Below are 10,503 nucleotides of genomic sequence, written 5' to 3'. Positions count from 1 at the left end.
CATATACAAGATTTTATTTTTATTTAGTATATTTATATTCATAACATTATTACTAGAGGAATATTTTTATACCAACACAGTTTATATATGTACATCTTGAAATGAAACTTTCGAATTTGGGACGATACTCCTGCTGGTGGCCGTTGGCCTGATGTTCTGGCCTAGGAAAACAATTTCAGGTTCAATATTAAAAATAGGGAAATTAACCAAAGATCTTCAATGCATCAGGAAATATTATTGTCAATGTTTGTTGACTGCTTGTGTATTAATGCAGTGATTTGCAGTTTACACCATATTTAAATATTATCTGAATCTATTTGCCATTTGCACTATCGTTTCAAATGACATGTAGACCCCAAAGAGTTGCATTTTATTTATAAGTCCGGGATGGTGAAAACTTCTATGCTTGGCACTTGGTACTCCAGCAGAAAATTAGAGGGTATGTAACACCATGAAATGACTTCAAATTTATTCGTGAATTATTTTCTTCTTTTGCTTAAAGAAAGAATATGAATGAGAAGGACAGAGTAGCCTACCTATGCACCCCTAATTATTAACCTGCAGTGAAGCGCAAGGAGTTGGCCGGGTGCTATGGCCGTGGGAATGATATTCATTTGCGAGATTAATTGACAGATGATAAGGCAATTTACCGTAGGACGTCTACATGTGACCAAATTCATAATTCTTCCTTGATTGCTTTTCAACCAACATGACTATTTGCGGTTTCAACAAAATTTAAATCAAGGCATGAATTCATATGCCATTTGTTGGGTGAAGCATAATGATGATTAGATTCTCATCGTTAATTAGCAATTAGATAGGTAATCCACGCATCGATAATTATATATTGTGTAGTTATATTGCACCAGAAAAGGGCGTGTTAATTAGACTATAGAATAAATTCGAATTATGGGTGAAATATGTTCTGCTCTTTCCTAGATATTGCATTTGAACATTTTAAAAAATTAAGAAGGGGCTTGGTGGACCAGGAGGACGAATACTAGATCATCGGGAAAATGAAACTCCACCGCCCGGACCACCCATTGCTGTCCATCCTCTACGGCCAGCGCGCGGACGACGATGTTTACAACGCCAATTGGCATTTCGTTCGCGGCTGGCTCCCCCGGTGGCTGCCGCGGAGGGGCCACTCCGTTGTCCCTGCTGGCATAACCCGCCCCAATATTCTCGTCCTGGAAAAGCCAATCCGGGATCATCAAGTCGTCTATGTCCTCCCCTGGAGAATTCGGTCGAGGTATACTATATCTCGGTGTATCCGATTCCGGGGTGCTCGGTGGAGTGACGGTGATAATGGCGTTCGTCTCCGGATCAATTGATGGTAGTGTGTCCTCCGATGGAGGTACCTGATCCACTCCTACATCCTTCTCTCTCCCTCGTCCATGCTGTTCGTACTTCTTTGCCCTTCCTTAGACCGCGGGTCCATAGGTGTACCGCTTCTGCCGGTTGAGGTACCTGTTCTAACCCTATTCCCTCCTCGCTACCTCGTCCAACATGATGGTTGTTCTCCGTCCTGCCGTTTGCGCTTGCCTGGCGAGAAATGAAGGATATGTCAGTCCTATAATCTCTATATGAAGACGATCGTCGTAGGGCAGGGGATGGAAAGAAGGATAGGGGACCGTCCGCAATGATCTACGTAGGGGACGTCAGTGTCATCACTCTGGGATGAGAGTGATAGATATACCGTCCCAAAGTCTTAGAGAAATAAAATATATTTGAAACAATAGCCTATCTTTAACATTAAATAACTCTATCTGCTTTAAGTTGAATTTTAAGTGACAAAATGATATGAAATGTATTTCCAGGCATGTCATTTTTTTCAAAAGTTTTCCCGTAATTAGTTTCCTGTGGGTGGGGTCACTCAAGGCCCCCCTTTTCCCCTCAAAGCATAATAATAAGTACGCCACTGTGTCAGGTTATTAAGGATGGAAAAGAAAACGCCAATATGAAATAAAAATACCGATTTCCAGTGAGGTAGCCAGAGGACATCAGGGAGTACGCGACCACCAAAACCATTTATTTAGGAGAAAAATATTAATCCATAAAATGAATTAATTTTGCTCCAAACGATATATTTTAACAAAACAGCTTTCCGACAATCCTTTGATCGCTTAATTACAGGTATAAGTGCCAAAATTGCATAAATTGTGATTGTGAAACATATCTAGTGTCGCCGCGAGACGAGACGAGACTTAAGCCAGTCTCGCCTCAGTCTCGTTTTCTGACCTCGGGTACCTTCTCGAGTCTCGTCTCGTGAACCCCAGTCTTGTATCGCTCTCGAGTCTTGAACGAGACACTCGTCTCGTCTCGTTTCCCCCAAAATAAATTTAGCATTGTTTCCATTGCGTGCTTAATCGCTGAATCGGTATTCTTGAAATAGGAGAGCCATAAATATGCATTGCAAACACATTTATCTGGACACTAGTTACATGAAACTGGGGCTAATATCATTGATTTTATTGATACTCAATGAATAAACTAGTAGCATAAAAGAAAATTTTCTACAAATGGAGTGTAGGCACAAATTTACTGCAGAGAAATCCACAGAAGATTTAAGAAAATAACCGTAAAGATAATGTAATTGGTATTGGAGGTAATATTCGCTTTAAAACTTGCCCGCAAAAAATCCACAAAAATTGTTCAGGAAATCAATTTTCTAACTTTTTTGGATCATTTTATTTCAGAGATATTTAATATAGACAGTAGAGGTTTCCGTGGAGTCCTCTCTCTTGAAGAACTCATTCCCTCCAAACTATCAAGATTCGTGACTCGTCAAAAACTGCTACGGGCGCACAAAAATCGTTACACAGATGTTAAACGAATTGGATTGGGAGCCGCTAGAGACTCGGAGGCTGCGCGCTAGGCTTAGATAGCTTGAGTAACTGAGTATGGATATCTTCAAGAGCGACACGTAGATCATATTATAACCCCACTAAATTTCCAGGTACGACAAAAACGATAAAATAATGGAGACACTTAGGCGAACGGAAAGGTGCGGGAATTTGTTATCTCCCACGCACAACAAAGGACTTAAATAAATGCTTGGCGTAATTTCGTTGGAACATTTCCTTTATATATGAATACCGCGGGTGTCCTGACTTCCCCCGCCACACGCCTATTGAGGCAGCTTGCGGGGTAGTATGCAGATTTAGATGACCACCATAAAACTTTTACTCACTAAACGGCCTACTACATGTGCACGGTAGTGTCTTTATTTGTCAAAGAATTTGCCAAAAACTTCCGTTTTTTTAGTCTTAAAAATCCCAAATAAGCAGGGGAGAATTCCCCAGGCCCGCGGTTCCCCGCCCTTTGGTACAAGCGTATCACTGTAGGTTGTGACAGCACGAATTCAACTAAAATTCGAACAACACGAATCGTGCTAAAATTCAGCACGAATGGATATTCGTTTTGAATTTTAGCACAAATGCGTAAAAAAAATCCATAACTGTATACAAATAAAACCGGAGTTCGATCATCCACAACGGTCCGACGTATTTAGTAGCTCCCTTAGACAAGGCAGGTGGGCGACTAAGATCTGGCTACTAAGATAGTAGCATACTAAGCTTAGTAGCCCTTACTAATGATTTATGAATACCATTGTGCTAGTATGCTTCTACGTAGAACGCTACTTAGGCGTTAATAGCTTACTAAGGAAACTATGAATACGGCCGTAAGTAGCCAATTCTTATGCCTTTTTGGTGCTCCAAAATACAAGATCGGTACTCAAATGGTGACGATGAATCAAGTTTCATTCATTTTAGCACGACCTAATACGGAAATTTCCTGACATTGGGAGTTTTCATGAAATAGCACCATTTCTCTCTATTTTGTAGTATTTGTAAGCGAATTAATGTCAAATGTATATACATTCAACCGGTGCACCACGGTCAAATTTGTACACAAATGTCTGTGTCACATTTTGATACAACGAACGTGCACTGTCTCCTGCGGTCAAATTTGTATCCTACTATTTTTCGGTCCAATCGTTTGTATCGAATGCGGTTTGGTTCAACAGGATAGTGCAGTCTCTAAATTTCCAGCTAATTGAATGAAACCAACCAATCACATCGCCCTTGGAAGAAAAAGCATCGCCAAGAGCTGTCACGTTAGGCATCACTAAATTATCATTCATGCATGCATCAATTTAGCATTCATGAAAATTATAATAGACAAATAGATATATGTTTTTGATGGCCTATTTCGTCGCGTGATGGGGCTCTAAAACTGCTAATGAACAAATAATTATCACAACAAGCGATGATAACTCTCATCAAAGACATATCTATCATCATTTATTGCTAAGATCACATATAACAAAGACTTAATGTGCAATACGAAGGATGCAATGTTTTATAATAGCTCTGTAAGGAGAATATGTTTCGGAAAAAAAGATATACGTACGGAATCGAGGCCGAAATCTGCAATTAAGCTTTATGGATGGTATGTTTTTAGCAGTTGGAGGAATGACTGCATATGTACCACTTGAGCCTGCCATTTCGATCTTTATGGTAATAGTCCTTATTCCAGCTGCTCAACTCGTTGGGGGAAATGTGATTTCAGCGATCGTTTACTGCACTACTGCGTCACTTACACATTACACCAACGAAGCTACTACGTCCATGGTTTATTAGTTACAGCTCCTTATCCAACGCATTTCGTACTCCTCTTCCTACGTTTTCAATTCTCTAGCCAATTCTAATGCCGACACCGGGTTTCTCTTCACTATTCCTTACCAATCTTTCCCTCATGTTGCAAATGACCATAGTTGACGGTCGCTATTTTCCAGAACTTATACCTCTGAGAAGGGAAGTGAGTTTATGAAAAAAAACTTCAAATTTTATAAATATAGAGTCATTTTATTTCTTTACGATTATAGCCAGTAGACGGAATCCTGGGAGAGTTTTGTTGGGGAGGGATCTTGTAGCTAAAAGTTGTTCAGCGTCGGCATTCTGCCGGCGTCGTTGCAGCCTGGCACCTCAGACAGTCAGGTGCAGACTCCCGCGACTGGGTCGAAGGCAGTGCCGGCACCACACCTGACCTGGGTCATCTGTTAGTTGCCGAAGGTGTTCTGGGTGCAGAGGTGAAGATCGTGTGGGGTCAGGGTTCATCTCGGTCTTCTTGCAGATCTCTGTTGGAGGTGGGGCTGGGCGGGAAGGGGTTGTGGTTAATGGTGGCATGGTTGGACGCTGTTTGAGAAATAGAATGAAGATATGAAAGATTCATATTTATAACACTGCAGCTTAAACATTTAGTGGTTTGGTAGGGTGTGTTCTATTCTGCCAGACAGGCACTACGCCATAAAGGCGAAAGAGGGGTGCTTTCTTAGAATTCGGGTGTCCTACATTTTGAGGTTTGAGAAACATGTTTTTTTAAGTCAATTTTTGTCGATTTTTATATATCCATAGACACAGGCTTCAAAATAATCTATATTCTGAGGAATACAATGGTGCAAGTCATTGATACACTTTGGACTGCCAGGTACCTGCACATAATGGTAGCTGTCGGCCTAGTTCCAACTTTGCTGATTTATATTTTATGATAGAAAATTTTGATGTTTTAATTGCACTTATATGTTTCATAGCTCTCCATTTTATTCCCTATAAGTTACATTACATTAGCTACACCGTACGTTTGAATAATGCTGCAATATTACGGCATCGTTGATGCTTAAGAAAGCGGCTGTAGGTAAAATGTATTAATTGTCGTAGGCTTTTGTTTCCCAAATCATTCTGATATTAAAGATAAAATTTGAATTCTAAAGCCCTGCCAGTAGTAGTCGACATTATCCCATTTTTAGAAATTTTCGAATGAAAGACCCGATCTCATTTCGTAAATTTTAATACTTAGTAGAAATAAGGATGAGTTCCCCTGAGATTGCTGTCTACAAAGATTGCCCCCCTTCTGGACAGTTGTCCGGTGCCCGACCAGTGAGAACATATTTTCTTTCCTCGTGGTAGAGATATATTGTGTGCATTTGTGTTTATTCATGGCTTGATGAATAATATCGTTGAAGGATTGATTGAAGGTAAGAATGGTAGAAAAGAAGGCCTTGGATGTGATACATATAGCAGGCGAGGAAGAGTTTAAAGATGTACAATTTTGTAGTACTTGAAATTTTATCTAATGGAGAATTTTTGTGACAGTTGCAATAAACCAATCTTCGGATTGTCTGTTTATGGTAAGTATGTATGTTTTGGCTTGTTACTATATTGGAAAGAAGCCTGCCTTTTAAAAACAAAGCAACGGACAATTTTTTTGTCGAACCGTAATAAACATCTTAGTAATACTTAAAACATCCAATTCTCTCATTAATCAAACACAATTATAATATTAAATGTTAGAAGCAACAAACATCTTAAATACCGAGAAGCTATTTTGGCGTCAGTGCTCCTTAAGCCGCAGAGATGCAAGATCCTTCATATTCTTAAGTGATGTTTAATAAGTTTGTAGTGAATTGTACATCTTCAGAGAAGTGTAGACGTAGTGTTGGAAGTAGTAATGATATTATGATATTTTTATTACAATCGTATTGCGGGCATAGGTGTTTATTATGCTAAATCTTTTGGCGCCCTAAATTGAAAAAGGTTAAGGAAATGAGCATGGGTACTAGCTCTTCACGGAGGAACTTCACGTAGGCTAGGCATCACTTGTGGCAAATTTTTGGAACTAAAAGGTGTGTAACGGCTATCAATATTCCTTTTACCAGGTCGCCATAATTCTAATATACCCTCATTCTCTCGATATTCGCCGGCCTCGGTGGCGGCGGTGTAAAGTCCTCGCCTGCCAATCCGAAGGTCGCGGGTTCGAGTCCCGCCTGGGTAAATTATCCTTATTTAGGGCATGGATGTTTGTGATTGGTAAATGTTATCAACCCCGATGTAAAGGCCGAACAGTGCTATTGTCGGTGGTGTGTGAAATAAATAAATAAATAAAATCTTCAAAAACGTTGAGAAAAATGTTAGGCAACAAAAATAAACAGGCCGCTACTTTTCCCGAAACTATCCTTTTATTAAGATTTTAAAATTTGCTCAAAACTTAAAAAAAATACAATAAAGCCCAGATTCATAATCGTTACCTAGGTTTTCCTTATTCTCTGGAAGACCCTTTGGTTCATAGGTGTTCATTAGCGATCTCTTAAAAATTAACCGATTTAAGGCGGAAGCTTGCATGTCAAAGTTTAAATCTCATATGGATATCAGATAAATATACTATATAGATGTAATATTGAGGTTACATATGCAAAATATAAAGGCATGATTACTAATTCTATTGCATTTTAAGTGATCCTATGTGAGATCTTCGGGGGTTAATGGTTTAAAACATTTTAGTTCATTTAACCTTTGCATTTGACCGTCCTTGGAGGCCGGCCATTTATTTAATTTTTGCTGGGCGGGCAAAACTTTACATTATAACTCACACAACTCCAGAATATATTTAAAACAATTTCTTAATATATATATTTTCTTACAACAGCGAGAACTAGGTACAAATATTTCATAGTAAATCCGTAGAGACCTACTAATTTAAATGCAAAAACACGTGAATGGACAACTACCGCTGGAGTCGATAACGCGTACATTTACGTGAGCGGTGTTGTGTTAGTATCTTCCTCTGCTCTAAGCTGTTAGCCATTGGAAACCCCGCCATAGACCTGTAGTACTAATATATTTTTAAGTTTCAAGTTACGAAACCCGGGTCGTGCCCATAATTAAATAACAGTGAACCTTACAAAGTTTTAGTTCCTTACTTCCAATATGGAGAGGTTTCACAAAGTAAAGCCTGAAGATATTAGTTATATTTATTACTAATATATTTTGTCCTTTAACAAGATAGAAATGCGTTGTAAGGTTATAATGTACTGTGGGAATAAAATGTACAATGATGAAATTTAAGATGGTTTTAAAATTATCCTTAGTTTTCGGTCTTATTGACTTAATGATCTAAAATTATAATTTTTTAATTATACTGACTGACCTAATTTCAATCGGTTGTCCTAATGTTTTGGCCCTAGACATTGAATTTCAGAATAATAGTATATACTGGCATTACATGGGTCTTTACCTCAGATATTTCACGTTAGTGTTATTGAATGCGCTGAATGGAAAGTGTTTACCACAGCATGGCGATTTGAGTTCGAATAGGTTATATTTGATGTGCTTCGAATTTTTACGAGAATAGAAGCGGATTCCTGATAGGGAAAATGGGGGACAAAGAATGGGGTTTCCTTTCAGAAGTATTGGGGGTCCGAAAAAAAATACAATTCCATCTTGGCTACCTTTGAGTAGTAGTAGTAGAAGCTTCTACTACTTACTATGGGTATCCCTTAGCCCATCTCTGGATCTGCGTCTGGATCGTGAAATACCAAAAGCATGTAAAATTGGCACTAAGTATAAAGCTCATTTGTATTTCATATCGTTACAGTTAGTATATTTATCGGAATATATAAATAAATCTCGCGGCTGAGCTTTAAGCCACCGAGTGCGTCCACCGGGTTGCGGAAGGTGGCCCACCATTGCTGGGTCAACCTCTGGATATAGAGGTTAGCCGCGATGTAGTCGAGTTTACTTGTCGAATAAACAGTCGTGGACAAAAAGCGGCGGTAATCCGAGGTGGTATGGGTCTATCCCTGGGTGAGATAGGCCATCTAAATGATACATTAAACCTGTGAAGATACCGTGACTTGGCGATGAGAGGCCACCAACAATTATGCCTCACATCACCCGGAGGAGAGGGCTGCAGCTCTTCTTCATATGAGTGAAGGTGGAGATCACAATGGTCAGTACAGCGACATTCAGAACTTCAGGCGTGGTAACATTTACTTTAACGGCTGTAGTACTGCGATGTGGAAGGCAAGGGGAAACTACCACATTATTATCCCGAGGAGTTGCAGCTACTCCAACTTTAAACTATCTGACATGATGGAATTCTCTCAGGTAAAAAATTCCGGAGGTAAACTAGCCTCCCATTCGGATCTCCGGGTGGGGACTACCCGGGAGGGTACATCGGTCAATTGTGATAAAGTTATGAGCATAGGTACTATCATTTGCAAAAGTCTTGCAACAAATCGAGCGGCGCCACTTTCGCTCCACAAAGATTGTGCCCGGAAATTGTATAGTTTTCGGGTGTATGCAACAATCCAATACTAGTCTTCATGGTTCAATGCATAGGGAACGGGTCATTGGGTGGGTGAGGTATTTTGTCATCCTTTTCAGTCTCGGGATTTGACCGCTTCCATTTAAGTGAAATTAATGTTCATGATATTCCCCCAAACACATTGTAGCATTTAATGCAGTAGGAAAGATCGAAGGTAATTCCTCGGAGAGATTTTAAAAAGTTGGTAGCTTGGCTCTTTTGGAGTGATCTCAGCTCTTTTCAGAGAGCTGGAAATCACGAGTCGTTCACTGTGAACATGGCAGACTTTTGTTTACATCTATCGACTCGGGTTGATGTTTTAATACAATATCTACGACATATGATACGAGGCAGCTTTGAAATTCCCAGTGTTTCATCATATAAATATCTGAGCAAACACGTAAAATATGAATTAGTTAAGCTGACCGGCATTAATCGTTGCGTAAGTAATAACAGAGTTCTCCGACGTCCGTCAATCGGTAAAGATGTATTCCTTTCCACTTATTCTAAGTATGACGAGGAAAAATTAATTCCAGCTAAAAGTCCCATTTTTAATGATTGTCGGATTTCAACAGGTATTGTTTGACAATATATTCTACTGCTGAATTAGTGTGAATGCGAATAATAACCCTAAGCTGCTATGTCGTTGATGATTAAGTTATCTTATTTAGATGCAATCATTTACATATACACTGATGAATTCGGGATAATGTAGGATACTTACTTAGCATTATTAATTGAATTGTCTACTTGCATTAAGTAGGTTACATTGTATTAGGAAATGTGTTTGTTGGCAATACGTTTTATGTTTAAGGCATCAGTGGAACTGCAGCTCATTTCATAAAACCTTTCAAATCGAGTAAGAAGGAAGTAAGCAAATCCTAACAGAATTTCTGTTTGTAATGAATGTATACGCTTGCTTCATTAGAAATACAAATGCCGAGTTTGAAACATAATAACAAATAATCATAACTTAAAAAGACGATACCATACCGAAGTCGCAGGCGACAACATCATTATATTCCTATTGTATATATTAACCAGCCGAAACATAGAGTATGCGAAAGCCTCCGTGCTCAAGTTATAATCATATAAACGAATAAAAGACTAATATACCGAGAAAGTGATTATTTTGACCAAATTCGTGCAAGTGAGAAGCCGTAGGAGAATCACATGAAGGAGCTCAGTGTTACAATAACAACAAATCCTGAAAATTACCGCTGGATGACATTGAGCTAGAAATAGCTCAGTGGTTAAACATTCGGGCTAATAATTGGAGGGACTCGCGTTCGAGTCCTTCCCGAGGCCGAAAATTTTTTATCCTCCGCACAGCCGTATTTTATTTTAAAGTTTTTT

The sequence above is a fragment of the Ischnura elegans genome, chromosome 9, assembly GCF_921293095.1.
Source record: "Ischnura elegans chromosome 9, ioIscEleg1.1, whole genome shotgun sequence".
Lineage (NCBI taxonomy): Eukaryota > Metazoa > Arthropoda > Insecta > Odonata > Coenagrionidae > Ischnura > Ischnura elegans.
Note: the sequence above shows the minus strand (reverse complement) of the source record.